The sequence below is a fragment of the Urocitellus parryii genome, chromosome 12 (genome assembly GCF_045843805.1).
Source record: "Urocitellus parryii isolate mUroPar1 chromosome 12, mUroPar1.hap1, whole genome shotgun sequence".
NCBI lineage: Eukaryota > Metazoa > Chordata > Mammalia > Rodentia > Sciuridae > Urocitellus > Urocitellus parryii.
This window is the reverse complement of record NC_135542.1, coordinates 48,732,172-48,758,822: the sequence shown is the minus strand read 5'-3', so window position 1 is coordinate 48,758,822 and position 26,651 is coordinate 48,732,172. Positions and strand designations below refer to the sequence as shown.

At 48.7% G+C, this 26,651-nt stretch overlaps 1 protein-coding gene across 2 annotated transcripts in view; it reads right to left on the bottom strand.

The window, feature by feature from the left end:
- Klhl29 (kelch like family member 29) overlaps nt 1-26,651 on the bottom strand; it is a 282,109-nt gene that overhangs the window by 239,616 nt on the left and 15,842 nt on the right. Inside the window, exon 1 of one of the 2 annotated variants that reach the window (XM_026391504.2) lies at nt 9,913-9,966. The exons of the other annotated variant lie outside the window; for it this stretch is intronic. The gene's annotated coding sequence lies outside the window, so the exon portion shown is untranslated. Of the gene's footprint in view, nt 1-9,912; nt 9,967-26,651 lie in introns of those variants that run through there. 2 annotated transcript variants of the gene reach the window in all.

Here is a 26,651-nt window from a genome sequence, read left to right as displayed (position 1 = left end):
CACCTGCCCATCACAGATGCTGATGTGTCCCCTTCCAAAGACCACACTCAAATGCTGCACCTCTCAAGGTGCTTTCCCCAGTGAGTCACCACAGGTGCCTCGTCCTTCTGTCACACCCAGCTGAAGCCCCTCGCTAGCTTCAAGGCATAGTGTGGCCTCGACAAGTTCCCGAGTAACAGGGAGCTACGGTGATGCTTCCGCCAGCTCTGAGAGAGCGCAGATGGCTCTTGTTAATGTCATTGTCACCGGCCAGTCCCGGTTAGACCTTCTCCCTGCTTCCCAGAACCTCCTGCAGACAGGCGGTACAGAGCCACCGACGCGCGCCGCCCTCCCCCAGGCCTTGGTGGGCACAGCCTGCCTCTTCCACACGGTGCCAGGACGCAGTGCTCAGGTCACAGCTGGACTGACAGCCAGTGGCCTGAGGGGGACGGGGACTTAATCACAGTAAGGGCCCAGCCCAGCCAGGCTCACCCCATCATGGGTGACTATTTACAGTATGTCAAAACCTGCCCCCCTGCAAAACCACTTCATCTGACCCAAATATTTGTCCTTTTGTAGAGAATGTGTATAAAATCCCAGTAACTGGTTCACTAGAAACAGCCTGGAGGAAAGAGTCTCAGTCTCTCCATTTCTTTCTTTCTTCCTGTCTAAAAGGCATGAAATCGGGAGGACTTGGGTCCACTCTGAATTAGTGTCTCCAACCACCTGGGTTTTAATTAGGGCTGCGTTCTTGAATGGCGCCCGGATGAGGGGAGGGTTCAGATGAGGCCTTTCTCTCCCACAAAACTCTGGCTCCCAGCTTTATCTCCGCATGGGGGTCCTGGCCCTGGACGATGACCCACTGTCTTCTAAGTGCTACATACTCACACACACCGCAGACACACCCCTCGAAGGCAGCTGGAACCCACTGGTGGGAGCACTGGTATTGTCTGTCTTTTTAAAGGCACCGTTATTGCTTTTTTGTAAAACCTGACTAGGGAATCTGTTCACCTCCACAGAGGGCCCTTTCAGGGCTCCTCTCCTGCCATCTGCTGCTGGGACTGCAGTTTATTCCCTGTCCCATGTCCCATAGTTGCCAGGACACCTGGACAGCAGTGCCAGGTAAAATGGGGGTCCATGGCCTCTGTGCTTAGTGCTGCCCCCTCCCCTAAGCCGCACTCCCTCCTGGGAGCCATGGTGCAGAGCAGTCAGAACAATGGACCTAGCTTGTCCTCTTTCCCACCCACCCCCATCAGGGAGACACCAAATGGCTCTGCAGCCACCCTAATGCAGGTGCACTGGTCACTGTGTAGAAGGACTCTGGGATGTGCTTTGCAGCCTCTGCCCAGAGCAGGGAGGCTGTGGATCCACTGCAGGGGCAGACAGGTGCTCGCAGACCCTGAGACCCACCTACAGTAGGCACTGGCCAAAGGGCAGCAGGCCTTCTCTGCCTTCATTAGGCCACACACTGGAAATCAGCAGGGGATCAGCCCCAAGCCCCTTACGGAGGAACCCAACCTCCCTCACCATGCCCAAAATAAATCCCCAATCCGTTCCTGTCTCCACATCCCCCCACTCCCGATTGCTCTTGGAAGGAAATTGCAGAGTGACTGCAGCCTGAGGGGTCCTGAGTGCCCTGGCTCCAGCAAACTTTAACCTCTTCTTAGGCCAGTGCCCCAGACTCCCCCCTCCCCCCCCACTGCCTCCTCCCCATCCCTGGCCACACCAGCCCCTCCTGCCTCTCAGCACTCGCTCACCTTGTCCGGCCCTGGTTTTTTCCGCTGCAGCCTCAGCTCACACACGCCTCTCAGAGAGGCTTGCAGGACTCCCAGCCCAGTGGCTCCCCACTTCCTTCCTCCATCACCCCATCACACCACCCTGTGGATTTTTATAGTGCTTATCACAATCTGCAATGATTTTTCAAATTTACATGTTTCTTATTTAGGAACCACGTCTCCTTTCCAGAAATGCAAGGACAGGGATCTTGTCTAGTGCACCACTGAATCCCCAGCATGTGGCACCGTGGCTGGCACGTAGCAGGTGCTCAGTAAATATTTGCTTTAACAAATGAATAAATACGCTTTGCCATTTGAAAAATAACCTGCGAAATAACTGGAGGTAACTGGGCAAGGGCACAGATACGTGCATTGTTCACAGGGCAAAATTTGAAAATAATTTAAATAGCCAACAAAAGAGGATTGTGTCAATCAGTGCTTTGGCATGATTAATTATTGAATGCTATTTAACACGGATGAGTTAGATCTTCAGGCACTGATGTGGAAAGGTGCCTAAGACACTCTAAATGACAAAAGCAGGTTGCAATATGCATAAGCATGGTTTCATTTATGGCGACAAAAAAAAAAAGCCCTATAACACTAAATAGAGTGTTTACATGTGCATAAAACCTTAAATGAGAGAGAGAGAGAGGAAAATTCAAGAAAGAGTGATCTGGAATGGATCCCCAAAGTTTGAAACTGTGGTTATCTCCAAGGCAGGTGTTATTATGAGTTATTTCCATTTATTTCTCTTTTGTTCATATTTTCTGATTTTTAAATAATGAACATATATATATTGCTTTCATAATAAGAAAAAAATAAGAGTATGTTTGAAATGAAGAATAATCTCACCCACATTCACATCAAGGACAGAGGGAGAGCTGCAGGTGGGGAGGCTCAGGGTGGGGGTGGCCAAGAGCCCCTCAAGCAGTCAGCCCTGAACTAGAGAGCTGTTGGGAGTAATCATTCTCTCCCTGTTTTGAGCCCACTTTGGAGAAAAGACCCTTGTTAGGTGATAAAAACAGAGGCCCCCAGGCACGTTTCCTCCCTGTGGACGGGGGCTTCCTTCCACCATGCTCACTCCACCACGGTTGTCCACCCTGAGCTCTGAATGCAGGGTCCTACATGTCGATGAAGGACCCGCCCGCCAACTCTGGGCACCTGCAAACTTAGCTTCAGTCCCAGAGAGTCCTAAGAGCTGGTGGGTCCTTGGCCTCAGTGGATGCCTGCGGGGGACAGTCCTGGGCTGCACGGTGCTGCATCTGCTCATATCAAGTCTGCATTTGCTCAGTGTAGGGATAGCTGGGAAGCCATTTTCAGCAGTGAATGTGAATCAACTATAAGGCAAACAAAAAGAAAGCAAACCTATGGCTTTCATGAATCAATTCAAAATGGAGTTTATAGGGACAAAGTGCTGTGTGACCAAAAACAATTCTCTTTGTCTCTGGGCTTCAGTTTCATCGACTGTGAAATAAAACTATTAGATAAAATGTCTCCCAAGGTCTAGTAGGGCTGACAGACGGTGGCTTTGGAACCTAAGGATTATTCTGCAGAAGAGACTATATTACTTCCCAGGTAAATTATCCCATCAGCCACAGTAGCACAGGTTATCAGGAGCTCAGCAAAGAACAAACCCCTGCAGGCTGGCTAGGCAGGTGGGCTTCCTGGGGGAGGTGACGGCTGAACTAGGCCTTGAAGAATGGTGGGCTTAGGTAACTGGGAATAGTATTTGGCACTGATGTGGTCCGGAGTTCCTCTTAGGGAGGAAAATAACTGGGTGATTCTCCAGGGCTCTGGGCTGATGGCAGGTTTGTGAGTACCAGCATCAAACAGACTTAAAGAGCATTCATCATATCAGGTAGCCACTGGAAATGATGTCCAGGAAGCCAAATGGCAACGCAGGGGAATTCTTTTAGGATGTGCAGGGAAATCAGGATACAGCACCGGGCCTACACAGGCCTACACTGTCTGCGGTGGCGGTTCTCGATGTGAGGTCCCCACACCAACAGTGTTGGTGTTGCTGGGAGTCTGTCGGAAGAGCAAACTCCCAGACCCCACCCACGTCTATCTACCAAGTCAGAAGCCCTGGAGGTGAGGCCCAGCAGGAGGTGGCTCAGCCAACGGATTTTAAACAGATGAAACTCCAGCACCTCGGCAGAGCAGAAGAAGGGGAGGCTCTGGAGCCCCACAGCACAGCACGGCTTGGAATCCCAGCTCCAGCCACCGAACCCACCCCGCAACTCAGTTAACCTCCAGTGGGTTTTTCCCCCTATAAAATGGGTTCATTGACGCCTATCCAGAAAGAGGATGGAGACGAGGCAGTTAACAGAGACAAAGCATCTGCGACGGAGCTAAGTGTGGAAGAAAATACTGCAGGATATACACTGAAAAGTCACCAGAAGGAAATGTATGACTCCACAGCAGGACGGTGGGGGAGGTGGCCTTGGTGGCGATTCCCTGCCCCTCATTTCTGTCTCCTCAACTTTCAGAATGGCAGTTGCGTTACTTGGAGAGCCACAGAGAAGCAGTCCCACAGCGCCGTGAGGCCTCACCACCCAAGCACTGCTCTGGGGCTGTGGCCGTGGAGCAGGACGTGCGGCAGGTGCTCTGTCATTAATCCATCAGCAGTGACAGCCTGCCACGCTCCATCAGGGTGTGACATATTTCAACACCAATCAAGAAATGAGCTTGCGAGCGTGCTGATGGCTAATCAAGGCTGCAGACGGGGACACACTCTGGCTCGCTCGTTAATGGCATTCTCCATTAAACTGGAGCCGCCCAGGTGTAAAATAGCTACCCTGATCGGAACCTCTGTGAGCAGGGGAAGAAGGGCAGACAGACAGCTGATGGGCTTCCAACATTGTTTCACTTAACTACAACATGCCAGAATATTCCTCAGAACAGCTTCCAGTGTTTAAAAATATGTCACAAAACTGACATCAAGGACCTCGCTCATACGCTGACAGGATTTTACATTTTTATCTTTAAATATTTCCCAGTAGGTGAATTACCCAAATTAGTCAATAATAGAACCCAAAATGACTATGTTTAGCCAATTGAGTGTGACATCAAAATGCCTGACCGCATGAGCCATCTTTCCCTCAAAGCCATTTTAATGTGACTGTCCGCAGGGGCTGAAAGGTTGCAATTTTGCGGCGATGATGGAGGGCCACAGCAGACGGTTATAAACTAATAAACATGATGTGGGCATGCAGAACACACCGCCCCCACAAGCTTCGCCAGGAACGCAAAGTTACTGCTAATACCCCGAAGTTTAAAAAATGTTACTTCCACCCATATCAATTTTTCATCAAGACACATCATTCAAAAGCACGACTTCCCACCGGGATAGGTTTTGCTGGCAGCTCAGGTTAAAGAAGGCATTCGGTTCAGAGTGACTTTGGACAGATTTATTCATTTCCTGTGACAACGGCCATATTGTCACGTTCTCCTCCATTTTGGTGTAACTAGAGAGAGCTATAACTATAGAGAGTTCAGCCCCGAATGAACCTCTAAATGTGCTACCCCTTTTGGAACTGGGTCCTCCAGTTTTCTGCTGTGTCCTTCATTGGCACCTTCCTGTGAAGTTTCAGGGAACCTGAACTCCAATGAGGTTCTTGGTTTGGAAGAGAGAGTGGGGTCCTCTGGGTATGAAACCCTAGCTCAAAAGGCACAGGTATGATCATGGTAATGACTCCAGTCCCTATTGCTCTGTAAAAATGTGATGCTACTTTTCTGGGTAGAATCACAGATGACCTTGGAAGACATGTTCTTTCTGAATGTTCTGAATATGGTCCTTTTAGAAGTGAGATTTCCTGGCCCCTCATGGGCACCCTCGCCCTCATGGCAAACTGTATCACCCCTGCTACAACACAGAAGTTTCCAGAAGAGCCGTCAGCGGTAGCTGGGACCTGCTGTGCACCAAGATCTTGGCACACAGAGCTGGCAGCCCTGCCCTTTGCTGTCTCAGGCGGTGCTTTCTGTGGGATGTCAACAAACTGCAGCCCATTTGGAGATGCGTGACTGAGATGCCAAGAGGATATGAATACTCTCGAGTGAAGACCAGGGGAAGGAGACACAGTCGCTGCCTTGGCGGCTATTCACAGTAACGGGGAGGGCACCCTTGTCCGCACGTCTGAAAGGCTGGCCTGTGGCAGGTGGGCCAAGAGACAGAAAGAAACAGAACTGGGGGGCAGAACTCAGTGGAGTGGAGGCTTCCCCACCACCAGGCTGCACCTGCTGGAATTGACAGTGTGGTCCTGCCCCTGGAGGTGACCAGCGTTGGCCAAGAAGTCACTTGGCAGGGGAGCCTGTGGGGAGTTCCGGAGAAAATGATTCTATAAATAATAGTACCTTGGATTGATACATTTGAGGATGGGCTGTGGCAGGTCAACCAGCTGGAATAGATACAAATAAATGTTCCCACAGGATGGGTCACAAAACACCTACAGAGCCCTGACCACAGGAGTTTCTGCTATTGCTAAGCTAATCCTCTGCTCCAAACATACCCTTGGTCCTGCTTCCAGGCTGTCTCCCACAGCCTGGCTGTCCCTCGCAAGAGCCTTTCCCATGACCCGGAGGCCATCTCCCCATGCTCAAAGGAATTTTCCAGGGCCCAAGAGGGTGCCATCATCCTCTGTGATTAGTTTCCTCTTAAATGCACACATACTTGACCTACACCCCTCTCAAAGATTCCCAGAAGAAGGCGGCACACTTGGGTCGCTCCTGGGATGCTTTGAGGCCCCCAGCAAGCTCTTCCCACCTCGAGCCCTTGATTTATCCCCTATAAAAGGGAGACAGCTGGCCCCGGGTGACCAGTGTGCTGGGTCCTTCCCACTCTCACAAATGGTGCAGGGGATGAAATCCTGCCCGGCTGTGACTGTCTTGCCAAGTCATGTGACAGCCAGTTCTCAGAAATGACTTCGCCTGCACCCAGTACACCAGATCTCATCTAAGGCAAATTGGCAAAGCCGCGGAGCTGGGGTTCGGCTGAAGGATGCCCCTCTCAGAGCCACTGTGTGGGGAGACACCGCTTCCTCCCGTCAATAGCTTCCGCTCGCTTGGCCCCTACAACAGGACAGACACAGGACAGGGGTCGGGGTGGTGTTCTTTGTGGGATGCACTTTTCATTGGGAGTGTGTTTGAGGAAGCAGCCTCAGTAGGTGTTTTCACATCTAGTGAGCTTTGGGCATGTGAAGCAGGGTCTGGGTCTGGCAGGTGGTGGGCCACAGGGTTATCTGCTAGAGTCCAATAAGGAAGCCATACCCCCCGACACCCGCCCATGCCAGTATCCTGTCCCTGTGCTCCCTTCTCTCCCTTCCTCTCTTCACTTGACCTGCTCCCTACTGTGAGCCCCCGGGGTTTGTGTTTCTAGATCAGTATTTCTAATCCTGGTTTTGACTAATGAACTCCTTTCACAGTAATCTATAATTTCATAAAGCCCCTACAATTAAAAAAGTCATTTTATCATTTTTGCATGGCTTACGGTAAAAAAAGATTTTAAGTTAAATATTTTATATGAGTATATTATTCAAAGATTATATTAAATGAGCATTAAAAGACAATTTTTAATAATGTTCATTATACAGAAGGACATGTTTCAACATTTTTCCCTCTTAACAAGTGGCATATAACATTTCATTTCCTTTAAGCCAGTTATGCAAGGAAAGACAGATTAGTTGACAAATAAAAAAAAATGACACTTTGATTCTGGGATCAACATATATTTAAAATATAATTGAAACTTAATTAGGTGCATCAGCTTCAAAAAATAGGCAAAACTGCTTTGTTGTGACCTGATCTTTAGAATCCAAGCATTTTGAGCTTCAGAAAAATCAACTGCAGAATTTTTTTTTTTTTGGTGGGTGAGTTCCGGGGATTGAACTGAGGGGCACTTAGCCACTGAGCCACATCCTCAGCCCTATTTTGTATTTTATTTAGAGATAGGTTCTCACTGAGTTGCTTAGGGCCTCGCTTTTGCTGAGGCTGGCTTTGAACTTGCGATCCTTCTGCCTCAGCCTCCTGCCTCAAACGCTGGGATTACAGGCGTGTGCCACCGCACCCAGCAACTGCAGAATTTTTGCAATGTTCATATGTTATCTTAGTTATAAGATTAAAGCAGAATTCAGAGATTTGAAAGTTCTTTTTCCCAATAACACATTGCTGGGTTGTAATTTTTTCCAATTAATAAAAAGGCAAGCTGGTTACCTCTATTATTATCCACTCCCCTCCTGTACCCCTTTCCCTATTTCTCTCATTTGATGTACTAAAGACATTTAGATGACCTATATAAGAACCCGAATCAGGTGACAGAAACTTATGGATCTGGTAAAAATAAGCTTGAGGTGAATTTGCAGAATTATCATTCTTAGGCTTCTATTAACACAGAGTGTCTTAACATCAACGTTCTTAATGTTTCCTGTCTTTGTCTCTTTGTAAAGCCAAAGTGGTTCACTATAGTTATAAATAAAATTATATATGTCAAAATAATAAAGACTCTGAACAGCACATAGCAGTCAAAGTGAAACAAAGTGATAGACTGCCTGGTGACTGAGTGTGATTCCCATTACCTGTGCATTTGCTCACGAACACGCACACATACGCAAGTGCACGGGCACCCAGAGGCTCCCTAAGTTCCATTTCAGGGGAAACTAAATTTACTGAATGTTAAAATATGTACTTCAAATAGGACGCATTTCCTACTTTGACAATATTAACCCCCAAGAACTTATTCTAGAAGTATTGGTTGGGACGACCCATCCTGAAGAAGAAATAGTGCTGTCATCAATAGAAAAGCATCGAGAGTGACTTTGTCCTTCAGGGAGCAGGCAGAGTGTCAGGATTGTGGTGGCTGTGAGGGGTGGAGGGCTGCACAGGCAGGGAGTGAGGGGAGAGGGGGACCCATCCGTGGAGTACGAATGGTAAGCAGGGCAGGGGAAAGGTCTGAGCAGTGATCTATCTCAGAAGTTTCTAGAAGGTGAGAGCCTCTAAATAGGACTTGAAGGATGCACTTTGGGAATGTGATCTCTGGGATCCACTGCAACCCAGACAACCTGTGACAGGTTGGGGGAAGATGTCCTGCTGTTGTTTCATATGCATCTGAAGCAGCCTCGGTCCTGGGGCCCCACGCTACCTGGGGGGCTACCTGGCTCGGATGCTCTCGGTGGAGGAGGCCCCCTGAGTTCGAGCCATAGCTCCAGAGGGGCTGGTCACATACTCCCGCTCACGACAGATGAGTTTTAATGGAGTGCCTATGGACCACCCCCCCAGCCTACTCTGAGCCTGGGTCTCTTTGACCAACCCCTAGAGCAATAGACTCCCAAGATGTCGAGGAATCAAACACTGCAGAAGTCATGGAGGCCATTTCCCTCGGAGGGAAACATGAGTCCAGAGTTGTTCTTTAAGTCCTTTGAGAATCTGAGAGGAAAAAGCATCCACTGTGCATCTGCTTAGGAAGTTCTCCCAGAGCACGTGAATATAAGAGCCAAGGAGCAGCTGTGGGCCAGGGCAGGAGCCCCTCGTGTGAAGAGAGGTGCCTGGAGCATGAGGAACTGGCCCAGGAGGTCAGTCGGTCAAGCTGAGCATGCTGCGGACAGCGCCTGCGGCGGCAGGCAGGTGCCTCAAGGCCCCAGAGGAGGCCTACCCACCCCTGCCCAGCAAGGCCGTTTAGGAAACTCACACAGCCTCTTACATTCCAGAGAAAAGAAATAATAAGTAGGTGGGCCAAAACCCCTCCCAAGACCAAGCAGCTTCCCCAGGGCCCACCTTCAGGCCCAGTCAAACCCAGGACCTCTGCTGAGGCCTACAACCCCACCCACACACCCTGCCTACTCCACCTATACCCAGGAGGCCCTGACCCTGGGCAGAGCTGGAGGGGAGTGTCAGCGTCCCCTGTAGAAGAGCCCCTCATCATCAGCCTCCAACACGTTCTCACCCCTGGGGCTTTCAGCGTGGGCCCTCCCCTTCCAGGCCCCGGTGCCGGCTCCCACCCACCTCTGACCCAACAGAACGAGCCCATCCCAGGCTGGGCCTTCCTGTCCCCAGCTCTCCCATACCTCCCCAGGCCCAGGCTGGGCACCATGAGCAGCGACACTCCTCTCTGGACATGCAGCCACTTCTGGAGCCCACAGGCCTGAGGCCCCCGGTGCACTCGGCTTACCCCTCTGCGGGTGGCTGGGGCCTGGTGGAGCCTCCTCTCTCAGATGCCAGCCCCAAGGTCCTGAAAGGCCAGTCAGCCAGGCCCATTCATAGGCTGCTTTTGTTGAATGACTTGAGTTTTTCATTTTCTAAGAAACAGGGACATAAATGGCTCGTTGGCATTTTACCGACAGAGGTGTGGGCGAGGGACTGGATCCCTCGTTCCTGGCACAAAACAAATGGGAAATGAGAGGCTTCTGGAGGAGCACGGCGTCATCTGTCAGGGGCTCAGGGCACAGCCCCTGCCTGCCCACACACACACACACACACACACACACACTCAGACAGAAAGACACAGGGACACATTCATACACACACACCCACACAGGCATGCTCAGGCACACTCAGACACACTACAGACATTCATTGTTGTGTAAAAACCTCCTCCCTAACATTCAGGCCAAGCAGAATATGCTTTGTACCAGAAATTATTTGTATTCTCCCTTGAGGAGCAGGGAGCCAGGCAGAGGGCAAGAGGAGGCAGGGACTGTAAGAACCTGATCTCCATCTCCCTCCACCCTCCAGGTAAGCCCGAGGCCGCCTGCCCTGCCTGGCCCCATGCACTGCGTGTCTGGAGGGGGAGCACACACCGTCAGCAACCCGTCAGCAATGAATAAACCACAGGCCAAGATCCAGGGCCCCAGGTGGTGCCACAAGACAGCTCCAGCAAGTGTCTAGCAAAGAGCGGAGCGCGAAGGCTGAGCAGTTCCAAGGACCTGGCAGAGGATGGAAAGAACCCGGGACAGAGTCACAGGGTGTGCTCAAGCCTGGGTTGCACCCCTGAGAGTCACCAAAACCTTTCCAAGTCTCAGCTGCCCTATGTGTAAAGACAGAGTGGGAGGATACCCACTTCCCAGAAGGCTGTGGTGAGGACTGAATTAAAGGAGAAATGTGAGCAGAGGTATCTGGCCTGGGGCTTGGTCCAGCCTCACTATGGTCACAGGAGAAGGAGAGACCAGGCGGGTCTTCTTGGGCATGGGATTCATGCTGGGAATTGGAGGTTGGGGAGATTTAGGGGTGGGGATGGCCAGAGGATGAGTCTTACGCTAGAGCTCATGGTGTCTGCCCCACCCAGAGCCCCTTACTGGAGAAGGGCCCCAACAAGGGGTAGACACAGGTGGGACCAGAGGTGGGCCTGACCCCAGAGTGGTCAGCCCACAGTCCCATAAGCACTCAAGGAGACCCTTGGGCACAAAGAAATCTGCCCCAGTGGGGCAGCGACCATTAGCGAAGCCCACTGTTCTCTCTTCCTTTGGAATTTTTTTCCAAATACTACACATTAACCATCAGTGGGCAGCAGCAACAACATAACTAAGACATGAAAGGAAAAGCTGGGGCTGAGAGCAGCTGTCACCTCGTCCGCAGAGCCCTGGGATAAAGACGCATGAATGCCCACAGGCGGCAGAGGGATACCAACAGGATGATCTGTCCTTGGAGAGGCCAGACCTGAGTTCCTGTGGGATTCTGCAGTGCACAGAACAGCCCTTGTTCTTTGACATAGCTTATGTGAGTCTCTGACCCATTTGCTAAAAAGGGGCCTCTGGCAGCAAGAATTTCAGGTGAGAGATGGTCCTGATGCGAGTTTGAAGACAGCGCGGGACCTGGGTACTGAGAGTCGTGCTGGGTGAGTTCGAGCCGTGGACGGCTTTGAACTGGCTGAAGAATTGGCTTTATGTGACAGATGCTGGGGGGAGGGGTCCATGACCATGTAGTGGGCATCAAGTCCCAAGGGTTCCCACTGGGGGCGAGGCAATGGATGCCATGGGATGACCTGTGAGCCCCCGACCGTGCCTGGATAGACACAGAACCCAGGCTGGTCACGCGAGGAGCCTGCATCTCTGTGTGTGGAAAAATGTGCTTTCTGCACATGTTCCATGAGGTGAAAAGATTGAAGAGTGTGATCTAGCCCCTGTGATGCATTATAGATGACGCCTCCGAGTTCCTGCGGCGAGAAAGAACTTGCGAAAAGTCACCCAGGCAGTCAACAGCCGAGTGGGGACAGGAACTCCTAGTCCTTTCCTCTCCTCAAACTACCTAGGAGCCAGTCACAGGATCTCCTGCAGGGAGGAGGAAGCAGACCACGAGGAGGAGAAACCGGTCGCTCCCCAAAGAGCAGCCTGGCCCAGCTCAGCCGCCCGGAATGTGCTGAACCCGGAGCTGGACTTCTCATTAAGGCCACTGCTCTCCTCAACACTCGGTTTGCTCAACGTTTTTCTGGGAAAGGGCAAATAGAAATCTATTCTGAATAGAGCAAAGACATGCTTCTAGAAGGAAATTGAGAAGATGTCCTGAAAATAACATGAAACCCCAAGTCCAGAGTGACCAGAGGGAGACGAACCGAGCACAGGGCGGCAGGGATAGAGCAGAGGGAGCCTCGTGCAGTCGCTCTGGCCCAGGCTGGGGCCGCATAGAGTGTGGGCATGGAGAGCAGCCAGCCGACTGACCTGTGGCTGTCCCCACCGGACCCGGGTCCCTCCAGCTGAGGGGAGCAGCGGGATGGTGCTTCATCTGGCCTCTGCCTTCACTGGCTCCAGACAGGGCAAAAATGGTGCGAGAGGGTGACAGTAGACAGGGAAGCAGGGACAGTTCTGAGGGGGGTGCAGCCGGCCCTGGGTCTGCTGAGCTCGGACTTCCAAGTCACAAACTGCACTTTGTGAAGCTGCGCTTTTTGGGTGAACCATACCAGCCTGGGACTCTAGTAGCTAGTTTTCTGACTCCATCCATTTTAATTTAGCCAATAGGACAGTCTGCTAGTGTTCATAGTCTCCAAGACCAGAGAAAAGGAAAGTCCACTTACTACCTGTAGATTCCTTTACCCTGAAAAATGCCATTAGGCCCTGCTAGAGCTTAGATCCTAAGTGGCCCCTCAAAGGCCCAGGTATTCAAGGCTTCGTCCCCTGCGTGGTGTCTGTGGGAGGTGGTGGAAACTTCCAGAGGCAGAGCCTAGTGGGAGGTCTATTGGCCATGACCTTGAAGGGGATACTGGGACCCACGCCTCTCTTCTTCTCTTTTCAACTTCTCAGTCTCAAGATGAGCAGTTTTGCTCTACCATGTGCCCCCCGCCATAATGAGCAACCTGTCCTAGGCCAATGTCAACTGGCTATGGACTGGAAAGTCTGAAACCATGAGCCAAAATAACGCTTTTCTCTTTACAAGTTGATGATTTCAGGTATTTGTCATGGTGATGGCAAGCTGCCCAACACAGGCCCCTTGTGAGAATGACGTTCCAACAAGTCAGACCTCACCTGGGCACTAAGGGGCAGGGACACAGGGATTAGTAATTATTAAGCACAGACCATGAGGCCAACCCTCGGCTTTCCTTGCTTTCCTTTGTAATCCTCACAATGACTCTCAAGTAGGAGACATGGCTGTCCCTGTCTCACAGATGAAATAGCTGAGACTCAGGGGTTAGGCTGCTAACAGAGTCTCGAAGGAGCAGAGCTGGCCTCCCTGTTCTGTTCTGCACATTACTGTAGCTGCTGGAGTCCTCGCTTCCCCACCACCCCACACTGGTTACTGTTTAGCGCAGGCTAAAATCTAATCAACAAAGAAAGCTCCTGTGTCAGCAACAGCCCATGGAGGAGAAAGTGAACATTAACAAATGCCTGATTACTGTAAACTAGCTCAGAAATGCCAAGGCACTTAATCATACTGAAGCCTAATATTTTGAAACCAAAGCATTCGATTGGCTGCCCCTTGCCACTCCCCGTGAGGGCCCTCTAGAGGACACAGGGGCAGAAGGGGGACGAGATCTACCTCTAGATCCAGTTGAGGACTGCCAGCCTTGGGACATACCCTCTCAAGGGGGCTTCTAACAGTGTCCCTGCCCCATCCATCCCATTTGGCACTCAGGGCCTGGCCCTGCTGAGGTCTCCCAGTGGGGTGGGAAGGGGAGCCAGAGAGAGGGTGGGCTGGAGGGGCGAGGCCCTTCCAGGCAGGGCCACACTGTGGAGGAGGTGGGTTCCTTCTCCCCTTCCCCGGACACTCGTGGTGTGACTGAGGCAGACTGGGGCTGGCCACTGGGCTTACAGGGCTGCACACGGGAACCTTGCCCTCCGGGCACTCACGGTCTAACGGAGGAAAAGATGGGTCTGACTTGTCCTCACCTGAGGGCGACCCCTGCAGGCAGATTTTCCACTGTCACTTCTCTGCACCACTGTACGTGGCATGCCACAACAAATGCACGTCTTCAAAGGGGGGCTCTAGCAGAGAGCTGGTTATACTCTGGATGAATCATCCTGCCTACAGATGGAAAATGAATGGGAAAGGACAGGTTCAGAGGCGTGTGTAGTGGGGGGGTTGTTGACAAATCCAAGAAGATGGAGCCTGAACCCAGCCGGGGGTCTTGACGGGAATTGGAGAGGAGAGGTCAGGTGCAGCGTCAGGAAGAGGGGCCATGGCCTGGGGAGCACTGGATGTTGGGGGCAGAGGGAGGAGGGTTCCAGAAGCCTCTCAGGCTTCTGGCTTAGCCATGAGATAGGAGCACAGGTGGAGGAAGAGACGGGATGGAGCGGGAAGACGGGCTGAGATGCATTTAGGAGACTGAAGTGGAGGTGCCTGTGGGATGTCCAGGGGAGATGACCCTCTGGATCTTACGGCCAGTAGAACATGTGGATTTGGGAACCACTTTATTAAGAACAGAACATTGCTCAAGAGAAAATATGCAGAGAGAGAACAAGGATGAAACCCTGAGGGGGAGGAAAAGTGACCCAGGCTGGGAGCCCTGGAGCCATGAGGCATATTTAGTTGCCAATATCCTGAGACACTCGGCATGGCCAATAGGCAGCAGTGCATTCAAAAACCAAAACCCCCAGATCTTCCAGGAAGAGTTCCAAAAAAATTCATGGACCATGGATCTATGAGGCACTACTGATGCAGAGTTGGGAACATCATGAAAGACAGGACATGAACCCCACAGGGAGAAGGGCCCTGGAGTCTCTCCCTGGACCGTAACTTGGCAGCATCCCTTGTGTCTGCGTGAGCAGACCCTGGACTGGACACTGGTCTCTGCCACCAACTCACCACCCAAGTAACTCTGGTCAGTCATTTGCCATTTCCAGGTGAGGATAACGAGGCTTAGAGCTGGAGAGGACAGTGTAGCAGCCTGTCATGACAAAGGTCAGGGGTGAGGAGCGGGTGCTCAGCAGACCAAATCCCTCCAGGTGGTGGGGCTTCTGGAAGTGGGGCTCTGCGGGGTGAGGGCTTCGGAATATGGGACCCATCAGTGTTTGGGAAGACGCCACCTTCCTTCCAGCCTACAGGTGTAAACAGAGAAGAAATAAGCGTGGCTCCCCAGGGACTCTGGATATCCCCAGGGGCCGATTACTGCTGTTGTGTGCCTCCAGCAGGCCAAGAACGGATTCCAAGGTGCCCTGGGTAATTTTGGATCTGCCTCAAAAAAGCTGTTTTTAGTTTTTAGTTTGTTTGTTTGTGGTATTGGGGCTTGAACCCAGGGGCACTCTATCAGCCCTTTTTATTTGGATACAGGGTCTTGTTAAGTCGCTGAGGCTCACCTTAAACTTGCCCTCCTGCCCAGTCTCTAGGATTATAGGCACATGCCACCGCCCCTAGCCCTGGAAAGCAGTTTTGATCAATTTCGATCTTCAGCCCAACAGCGTCACTAATCTCTTATTGACTGCTGATTAGGCATTTTATCCATGTTTTCTTATTCACTGCTTACCACAACCCCGAGGAGTATTATTATCTTTATTGCACATATTTTTATTACCCAGAAATGGAAGCCTAGAATGCTAATGTCACTCCTATGAGTCTATTTGCCTAGTAAGTGGCAGCCCTGAGACTTGATCCCAGGTGGTCTGGCGTGAAAGTCCCCGTCTTTTGGATGTCATGGACTACTAAACTTCCAAAACATCTGGGGACAAATGATCGGTGGCTGGGTTCATAGTCTGCAAAGTAACAATAACATGTTACACAACAAACAACTAGTCACCTTTGCTTCATGGAAGAAAGAACATTTTTAACACCTTCCCACATGGTCAGACACACACATACACACACTCACACACACACACATACACACACACTCATACACTCTCTCAAAGAGGGCAGACCCAGAACGCTCAGTGGTTCTATTTGGCTCTTGTCACCTGCCCGGGGTCCAGGAATGCCCTTCCCCCAGAGGTAAAGCCGACCTTCCACTACAAGTTAAAAATGGCAGCCTGCTTGCCTCCCTTGTCTCACCCCTGGACTTGAGGACACACACTGTGTCCTGTGACACAGAGGAGGGTGGTGGAGCAGCATCATTGAGGCAGCAGTACCCACCATCTGTGGCTGTTGTTTTGGTGGCACAAGCTGGAGGTCTGACCAGCAGGGCAGTAGCAGGGTCTTCCCTAGGTCAGATTGGGCACGACTGGTAGTCATTCTTGGCCATGTGGATTTCGAGCCTGGTTCTCCACCCTCCTGGAGGCCCTGAGCTGCCTATTGTCCTTTAAATAATCTCTTTTGTCTGCTTCCATTAGCCAGGATTGGTTTCTATCGCTTGCTTCGAAGAATCCTTATGGATAGATCATAATCTTAGAATAAAGGACAACTTCAAATGGAATGCATTTAGTTCTATGAAAAACTCACAGTGTCTGTATTTTTGCCATTTGGCTGCAGACCAGTCGGAGACAGGCAAGGTTCTGCAGACTGGAGTTTGGGACTGCACTGTTCTGCTCCTCTAGGGGACCATAAAACAGAATCAGGAGCCCCTGATAAAGGATGAAGCCTCACCAATGGCTCCCCATGCCCATTAGGAAAGGCTAGAGCTGTCCCCTCCTGCCCCATTCACTGTGTTGCTCCGCCTCCTTGAACCCTGCCCTTCAGCTGAGATGCTTCCACCCCACCAGAAGGACAGTCAGCACAGACCCACTTCTCACTGTCACTCAACTGCTGTCCACTCCTGCTTCCTCGGCCAATGGTGACCTCTCCTCCTTCCGAGGTCTTATAGTCTTGCTGTCCGTGTTAATTCCTTACTTTAAATTTTTTTCTTTCCCAGAAAACTCCTTCCAGAACCACCCACGTTGCCCTCCCAGTCTCCCCAGCCCTCCACATGGGGGACTGGCCCTAACTAACTGGAAATTTTGCTCATTCATTTGAGATCCACTTTGCCTTCCCTTTCTCGGTGAGATGAAGAACAACTCATCTCTGTCCTTCACAGGAGGATCCTTCAAAGACAATTAAGTCCCTCCTAGGCCTCTTTCTTGCAAAATGAAATTATCCCTAATCCTTTATCTTTTCTTCAAGAGTTCTGTTTTCCGGTCCTTTAGTGGAGTGGACTCCATCCCGGGAACAACACAGCTGGGAGGGCGGAGGGACTCACAGATGGCTGTGGAACAGCAGCCTCTTCTCAGATCATTCACCATGTGAAATTACTTTGCTGTTGACCAAAGACCACCTCAGCTCACCACCTCCTTGCCTGGTGCCATCTTACCCCCAAATAATCTAATCTTCCCACCAAAACGGTGAGGAAAGAAGGAGAGACCATGTAAAGGGAGGGAGGTGTGGCCAGGGACAAACTAAGAGCCTCATGCCCAGGACAAACTAATGCCAAGGTCAGCACTGGGTTTCGGCGGGGAGAGATGGACAGTTTAAATAAGGGGGAAAAGGAACAAATATTTCGAGACAAATACTACCCAGCCATGAACCTAGGGTCCTCTCTATGAGGTTAATGGTCTCTTTCAAGGTAGGCACCAGGTCATTCTTTGTTTCCGTAGTGGTGTTAGCTCAGTCTGGCATTGGAGAGGGAACAGAGAGCGGGAGAGAGAGACGGATCTTATCAAACGAGTGGATGATTATATGAAATCTTAATTAACCTGTCCCTGGTAATGGCAGTCCTAGCTCAACTGAGTGGAAAGGACAATATTGTGACAACCACGTCTATGGATCTGGAATGACCAGCCCTTTGCCACAAAGAAAAAAAAAATTGTACAGCATATGGGCATCGTTAGGACAGAAATGGAAGGCCTGGTCCCACTCAAGCATCTCCACACTCATAGGCTGGCCCCCCGGTTGGCTTCTGCACTGAGATGGGCCTCCTCTGGCCAACTCAATGCCCCTGTGACTTTTCAGATGAATTATATTTACTTAAAAATGAACCCCAATGTGAGGCTGAGGAGCAGCCTAGATCCTGTGGGTAGCAAAAGCCTCACATCTTAGACACATCCCACAAGTCACTGGGCCCAAAGCCTCATAGTGTTCAACCAGTTCATTACATGCATCCTAGGCCTCACCTTTTCCCCAAATGAAATAGAGAACTGCAGGCATTTTCTTGAAGGCAAACAAGAAAATTGCCCAAAGAACCAAGTAATCTTCAAATGTCAAAAACATCCAGTGCGTGAATCACGCTTAAGTAAGAGCACAGGAATTTGGCAAAGTGACAAGCAGTGGTTTACGACATTAAAGGTGACTTGGAAACAGTCAAACAGTCAGAAGCAGAGAGAGAGAAGGGTGCCCGAGTCAGCCCAACCCAGCCATCTCCCTCGACAGGCCCAACACCAGCCATTTTTCCATTTGTGAAAGGGCACCAGGCTGTGAACCCCTTGAGGAGGAGATAAGTGAGGCTCAGAACCTCACGTGAACACCTGCCAGCCACATCAGGCTTGGTGAAGGCTTCCTGCAGCACTGGCCTGACAATGGTATCCACCATCTTCTTCAACTACCAAACAAATGCAAGCTGATCTGCTTCTGAAAGAACCTGTGAAACTCCTTTGTCCAGGCCCTGCTGCTTGGAAAACCTTTCAAGATGCTTCTGGTCCATGGCAACTTCTTCCCATTCTCAAAGCTCCATCCCCATTGTAGGGATTGGGCAGTGGAGAGGGTGTCCAGGGCCCCTTTCCCTCGTTGATCCTCATGTCCCATGTCCTCTCCTCAACTTTGCAGAAAGACTCGGTCCAAACAGCAACACAGGCCCACTTATAAGCATGGGTCAGGCTGACTCCTCTCCTCATCGGCTGTCCCTCAGTGCTGACAGATAACTGGGCTGGGTATCCAAGAAAGAGCTGATGGGGTACAGGTCTTGGGATCACCAACAGGGTTGGGATCTGAATTCAGAACAATGGCATGGACTTGTTTGTATTCATCCTCTGAAATGTCTCCACTATTGATAAACTATGAGGAAATCCAGGTGTGGGTGACTGGTCACTCAACAGCCCCATGGTGTCCTAGAGCCTGGAACCATGCAGAGGTGCTTGAGGAAGCCCAGCCTACCTGTCTTAGGTCAGAGCCCTGTGACATTTCCTGAGGAGCCCGGAAGTGAGACACACCTGAAGAGAACCAGAGGTCATGCCAACAGAAATAGAAATAGACCCAGAGGTCAGGCCAAGAGAAATGAATAGAAAAGAGTCATAACAAAAATGTTGGCTCCTCCAAAGGTTATTAGATTGGACCCAAGCACTGGCCTAAATGACTCAGATCAAGATCTGGGTTCCATTTTGCCAAAAGAGCCCAGGGAGACCCTCAGAACCCACCATCCAACACTGCTGATGTTGGGAGTTGCCATTTTCCCATCTGGGAAGCGGAGAAGGCAGAACCAGCGGTACCTGTTAAAATCCCAGTCCGAGTCTTCATTTCCCAATGCAAGAAGAATAAGGATATTTTTGTCTCATTTCATCTCCTGACAGCAGGAAGGGATGGGGCTGAGAAAACTCTTCTGGCACACACAGCAGAAGGAAATCTGGCCGACCTCACACTCTCTTCTGGAGGCCCCGCTTTATCTGGACACTGCTCATCTTGGCGCCCCCTCCCATGTACAGACCCCCATGACTCTTCACCTGGCCCCTCCACCTGACTCTGATCCCACAAATGCACACACCTTTCCAACACACACACACACACACACACACACACACACACACACACACTATATTCCAGTTGTGGAAACCACATAGACTCTTCAAATACCTCCTGCTGCTTGTGCCCCAATTCCCCCACTGCCCTGCCCCCACCCAAGGCTACCTGGCCCATGCCCAGCCCTCTCCCCACTCCACTGAACAGGCCTCCTTCACCTGACCTCACAGGAATCTTCTACATGCCTCTTTTTCAGTCTTCGTCACGCCAACATTATAATCCCATCTGTTTTATCTTTTTCTCCTTCTACGCTAGAGGTCCTCGGGAGGCCGAAGGCCACGTTTCCCTCACCACTGTTACCGATGCTGCAGTACCCGGCGCACAGCAGCAGTGTGAAACATATTTAGTCAATGAATCAGTACATGAATTATCTCGAGTTTAGGAAAACAATTTTCGGGGCTGGGGCTGGGGCTCAGTGGTACAGCCCTTGCCTAGCTCGTGTGAGGCACTGGGTTCGAGCCTTAGCACCACACAAAAATAAATAAAGAAAATAAATGTTAAAAAAAAGAGAATACTTTAAAAAAAAAAAAGAAAAAGAAAACAATTTTCTTCTTGGCCCAAGGAACAAAATGATGGGACAATGCCTCTGAAAGCTCATGGTTCAGCACTGAGGGACCGTGGGGAGGAAGGCAGGGCTCCAGGGGAAGGAGGGGAGGGGTGGGAGAGACTGCCTTGTTCCCTCTCTGCACTCAGTGACGCCCCTCAAGGGGACCTGCCAGAGTGAGCAAGCGTGTGTCGATGGGACCATTCAGACATGCGGCCTCTGTGTTTATGCCCCTTCAATTGCCTTCAGCTTTGACTGTGGCGGCACATGGTGCAGGACACACAAGAAGTCCCCTCCTCCATACCTGGGAAAGAGAGGAGTGGTGGCCAGAATTGACAAGGGGTCCCAAGAGGACAGGGGCCAATAGCTTGTCCCTAACCACCAACATTTTTCTCCCTGGAACTAACGTGAATGATTCCTTAAAATGTGCATTTCTGACCCCGATCTCGCCTTTAAACAAGAGCCACACACGTAACTGGCTACCTGCTACCTTCACCATGTCTTGGGACCCTTACACCTGGTTCCAAACAAAACTCCATCTTCTCCAACGTACCTGACCCATCCCCAGCATCTCCAATGCCTTTAATTGCAACCCCTCCACTCTGGACACATCCTTTCCTTTGTTTCCCCACCTTCAACACCCCTCCGCCCTGGCTGCCCAGAGGTCCTTTCCCTGCTCGACGGCCTGTCTGTCTGCACCATGACCTTGGTCCCACAGCTGCTACTAACTGTGGCCTGGGTTCATGTAGTCCTCACTAGCTACACCCCATATTCTCCCTTAGCGCTCTTCAGGTGTATCCATATGGTAGCAAAAGCCATCTTTACAAAACCACCAAAGTCAATCTGTACTTTTGCAATAAAGACAAAGAGTCCTTATGTCACCGACAAGACCCTGCATGGCGTCTCCCTGCCTCGTTCTCTGGTTTCTTTCTGGCTTCCTCAGTTCCAGCCTCCCTGGCCTTCTTAACTTCCCTTGAAAGCACCATACTCTCTCCTACCCATTTTCCCTTCCTCGTGGAACCCACCATTCCTGCCCCGCCCTTCCTTTTAAATCTGAGAGTTAACAATTCTTTTAAATCCCAGATCAGTCACCACCTACTCTCTGAATGGAAGATGAGACAAGGTTCCCTGCAACAGCACAGCCTAGCTTCCTTCATGGTTCCCGGACTCTCTGATAAACATCTGTCTCTCCCACCAGATTGGAAACTCCATGAGGGGAAGAACCAGGCCCATTCTCACTCACTGTCCAGTTCTAGCACCATGTACAGTGCCCAGCACGCGGGCAGCACTCAGGTATTCGTTGAACCATGAGTAATGGGTTGGAGTTTTATGGAGGGACGACAGGCTGCCTTCCAGTCTGGTTTCACAGGAGACGGTTACAACACCGAGGAATTGCTGATGGCAACATATTCCTTCCGAGGAAGATTTTTTCAAACGGGAGAAAAACAACTTTCTCAAACTGGCATAAAAAGCAAAGAGTAAAAGATGAGTTGTTCGTCCAACAGAGGAAATGCACAAGATCGGTACATTCACAAGCCGTCTGTGTGGGGACGTGGGGAGATTCCGCCCCCACCTCCAGCCATATGCTAGAGAGAACCGGGGTAGGAGAAATCCTTCCCTTCCCCACCACTGAGCGAGAAGGCCTGCATTTGGAGAAGATGACAACGTGATGGGAGCTGGGTACAGCTGTGAGACTGAAGTATCTCGACACTCCAGTTGTTTTTCTGGTTGGCCTTTCTCTTCTCCCTTGCTCACTTTGTGGGGTTATCTTTGTACTGTACCCGGAAATCTTGGGTGTCCTCCAGGAGCAACAGTGGGGCAGGTAATGTCGAATTGTTTCTTCACACTCAAGTTTGGCTGTTGGTGTACAGCTGGGCGAAGTGAAGCTCAAGGTTCTCCCCAATCAGTCTGGGGCCTATGTCTCCAGTTAGTGCTCAAATTATTCTTTATGATCAGTTCTTCTCACTCCACCCACAAGGCAGGGCTGTGAACCCCAAACACTTAAATGAAGATTGCTCTCCTCAGCCCTTGGGAGCCACCAGGCCTGTCTCTTGCTTCCGAAGAGGCCTAAAAGCAAGCATTATGGATGCCGAGACTGTAGTTCCAAGTAAATTATATCATCAGGACTCACATTTAGAGTCAGGAAGAAATTTCATTGAAATGGCATATAAGACATAACGAGATGCCATTCTCCTCCCAATCAATGAAGATTCTTGAAAATAATATAAACTTTCCTGGATACTATGGGCTGAACATACAATCATTGAGTAAAATAATCTGCAAGTTTTGAAAGCCTCGAAAAACAGTTCCATCCATAAGAAAGGTCAGTAACCTGGCAAGATGTAAAATAAATACACAGGGGCTGGGGTTGTGGCTCAGTGGTAGCGCGCTCGCCTAGCATGCACGAGGCACTGGGTTCAATCCTCAGCACCACATAAATGTAAAATAAAGATATTGTGTCCACCTGAAACTAGAAAATAAGTATTTTTAAAAAATAAAATAAAAATACAAAAATTAACAGCTTTCTTATCATTAATAACTCATTAGAAAGGAAAGTGGGACAGACAGATCTCTTTCTCCCTGCAACAACTAGGAATGGCGTCTTTAAGAACAGTGCAGAGCTCTCAGGAAGAAAACCACAGATGTTTACAAAGAGATATGAACGTAAACTCAAATAAACAGAGTGAGTAAATGAAGAACACATTCCTGAATGAGAAGACTCAATATTGTAGGCAGGATGTCAATTCTTTATAAATAATCAATTTATAGCTATCATCTAATTCAGGCAGATATTGTGTAAAGTGAACTCAACATGGTATTTTTTTAACTTGGCAAAAATGATTCCAAAGTTCATCTGGGATGCTAGATGTGCCAGAGATAGTAGTCAAAAAATGTCCTAGAAAATAATAACAGAGATGACCTGTACTACCGGATTTTAAAACACAAAAGTAAAGTGTCTGTAATTAAAACAAGGTGGTTTAGTACTAGGTCAGAATGAAGCAGAATAAATAGCCTGAAAACATGCTCTAGTTTACGAGAATTTAGTGCATGAGAGATAGCGTTTCAAATCAGTAGGGAAAGAAAGATCATTCACTAAACAGAACTAGAAGAATGAGCTATTAAGAAAAAGTTAAATTCCTCTTGTATCTCAGAACAAAATGAGAGAACAGGATAAAAAGTCGAATCTACAAAATGAATCGTGGAACAAGCAGAAGAAAATGCAAATGAACAGATATCTAAAGCCAGGAATGGGAAGGATTTTTTAAAGCATTAAAAACAAGAGGAAACATCAAAGTGGGAAAAAATAAAATAAAACAAAAACCAAACACAACCAATGAACAGGACGTGCAGAATAACGGCTTCTACGTAGCCAAGAAACCATAAGTGAATTTAAAAGACAAATGGCGAACCTGGGAAGATATTTCCAACATTACACCAAAAGGTTAATATCCTCTTATGCATAAAGAGCTCTTACAAATCAATAAGAAAAAAGATAAATATAAATAGAAGAAGAGGCAAAGGACAGGATATACAAGAAACAAATGCTGTGGTCCACTGGTAATCAAGGAAGCACAAATTGAGGCCACAAAATACCATCACTCACCTCCCCAACGGGCTACAACTTAAGGAAAAAAATTCTATAGGCAGAAGTCGGGTAAAATGGGTGTTTCCATGCCATTTGTGGGAGAGTAAAATAGCAGAGTCTCTCAGGGACAACACAGACCAATATCTTCAGTATATGTCCAGCTCTTGTGTGGTAATAACCAGCTCCAGGAATTAATTCTAAAGAAATCATCCAAAATGTCCATAGACATTTGTTCAACAACATCTTGCTGCCATGTTATTTTATACTAGCAAATAACTGAATTATCTAAATATCCAACCACAGGAATTAGTTAAATAATATATGACACATTAATATAACAGAATATAATGAAACACAACTTTCTAAGATAATGTTTCTGCATAAGTAATGACAAGGGAAAATCAATACAAGATTAAGGGTGGGGGAGCCGGAGACAAATGATATATGTGTATATGTAACGTGATCCCAATTCTGCTAAAGTGACAAATAATAGATTCTAAAATGTTAATTGTTTTTCAACTCTGAGTAATGAGATTATACATGGTTTTCTTTTAAAAATTTTTTTTCATAAAGAACATTACTTTTATAATTGGATAGTTATATAATTTTTAAAAATGGGGCTGGGGTTGTAGCTCATGGGAAAGCACTTGCCTAGGGCATGTGAGGCACTGGGTTCGATCCCCAGCACCAAATAAAAACAGATAAAGAAAATAAAGCTATCTTGACCATCTACAACTAAAAAGAATATTAAAAAAAATGGTAGGTATCTTGTCCATCTACAACTGAAAAGAATATTAAAGCCTTGGTAATTCTGTTTCCAGAACTCTATTGAAACATGACATCATGCAACTTTCACCACCAGCCTATGAGCTTGGTAGTCTTATTTTCATTTGACATGTATAGACAGAGAACTGGGTACATAGTGTGACATGCCCACTATTACCCTCAGAGCTGTGTCTTGGCAGATCTGTCTGATACCAAAATTGTGAACAAAATGATATAGAAGAATAACCACAAGAGTGTTACAGGAAGAAAAATTTGCAGCCACGGGAGTGCACCAGGGGATACCACACAGCCATTCGACTGCGATGGTTAAGAATGATTTTTAATAACACAGGATAATATTCATCATACACTCAAGTAAAAAAAGCAAGATGCAAAATTTCATGGGTAGCCTGTTCCTAACTATTACAAAAATGCAAAGCCAGAAGAAGATTGGAAAAAAGTACAATAAAATATTAACAATAGTCATCTCTAGATGATAGGTTATTAGATATTATTACTTGGTTATGTCTAAAATCTTTATATGGGGATACTGCTTCAGTTACCAAAATATATTCCATATTAACTTTAAAAAAATGAATGTATCACCTATTCTAATCCAAGCTCCTCTAATACCTACCAGTTCTTTTATATATATATTTCTTTTTAGTTGTAGAAGGACAAGATAGCTTTCTTTTCTTTTCTTTTTTTTTTTTTAATGTGGTGCTGGGGATCGAACCCAGTACCTCACACGCCCTAGGCAAGCACTTTACCACTGAGCTACAACCCTAGCTCCATACCCACCAGTTCTTTAAAGCCAAGTTCAAGGCTTATCTCCCCTGTGAAGCACTCCTTGATTTGCCCAGGCCATACTGCTCAATCTCTCAAAGCAAGTGTTCAAAGAAAAGCTTTGACTCTTGGCTTCAGAAACTCTCACATAGGGCTCTAAGGACTTGGGCTGGGGTTGCAGAACCCTGGGGGGACGGCATGCCTCCTCCTGCTCTCAGGTCTCCTAGGCTGTGGCTGTCAACTGGGCAGGTTGGCAGAATTGGTGCCCCCAGAGATACCTGGCGGCTGGGTACAAATCTGAAGGTATCATGAGCAGGACTTGTGGAATAGGGCCTGCTGGCCTCTGACCAGAACCAACTCAATAAGAAATCCTCATAGTCCACCAGAACCCAGAAAACTCCAGACAATGTAGCCAATTGACCCAAACACAAAATTAATTTCCCTCTCCAATATTCTGAGGTTATATCCTTCCTAATCTGGTGATACATATGTGTTGTTTTTTAGTAGATGGTAATTCTTTAGTGTCATTTAACACACGAGTAACAGGCAACTGCATGTTGCTTCCTTTGTTTTCATGGTTCCCAGGTCCATAAAATAGAGGACATTATGAATTCTGGAGAAAAAGAGAATTTGAAGGATTTATTACCTTAGTAACAAATCATGCTGATTCCAGTTGAAATCAGAGTATCATTTGTCACTCATCAGAGAAGCGGGCCTAACTGCTCAATCCAACATGGCTATTCTTTTCCTTATCACCATTGTCTTTCTGCGGAGCATTTACCATGACGTAAATTGCCCTCTAGAATGCATTTGTTTCCCTTTTTTTCTGTCAAGTCTCCTGATGGAGGATGCGTGTTCCTTGAGGACAGGCTTAGTTTGGCTCAATGTGGACAGAGGGTAGGTACTCAGTGGGTATAAAGGAAGGAACTTGGATCTAGAGAATTGATGGGCTCATTGTGCTGTTGGGCTCTGGTGGGTCTTAAAAATCTTAGAAAATCAAATTTGGCCTCCAAGTCATGGATGGGGGCAGCTCTATACTGGCATGGGGTATCTTGTGCCTGGAGACAACTCTTGTAAAGGATTCCATTGGTCCGCAGTCATTGTGGGGATAAGACATTAAAAACCCAGTAAGTAAACACAGAGCAAAATTCCTGGCCTGGCCGCTATCGTTGGC